Source organism: Bison bison, unplaced genomic scaffold (assembly GCF_000754665.1).
Source record: "Bison bison bison isolate TAMUID 2011002044 unplaced genomic scaffold, Bison_UMD1.0 scf7180017864475, whole genome shotgun sequence".
Lineage (NCBI taxonomy): Eukaryota > Metazoa > Chordata > Mammalia > Artiodactyla > Bovidae > Bison > Bison bison.
In genome coordinates, this window is record NW_011495036.1 from 72,715 (window position 1) to 73,130 (window position 416).

Genomic DNA, 416 nt, shown 5'->3' on the forward strand with positions numbered 1-416 from the left:
AATTCTTTGGTGCTCAGCTTTCTTCACAGTCCAACTCTCACATCCATACATGACCACTGGAAAAACCATAGGTTTGACTAGATGGACCTTTGTTGGCAAAGGAATGTCTCTGCTTTTCCATATGCTATCTAGGTTGGTCATAACTTTCCTTCCAAGGAGTAAGCATCTTTTAATTTCATGGCTGCAGTCACCATCTGCAGTGATTTTGGAGCCCCCATAAATAAAGTCTGACACTGTTTCCACTGTTTCCCCATCTATTTCCCATGAAGTGATGGGACCAGATGCCATGATCTTAGTTTTCTGAATGTTGAGCTTTAAGCCAACTTTTTCACTCTCCTCTTTCGCTTTCATCAAGAGGCTCTTTAGTTCCTCTTCACTTTCTGCCATAAGGGTGGTGTCATCTGCATATCTGAGGT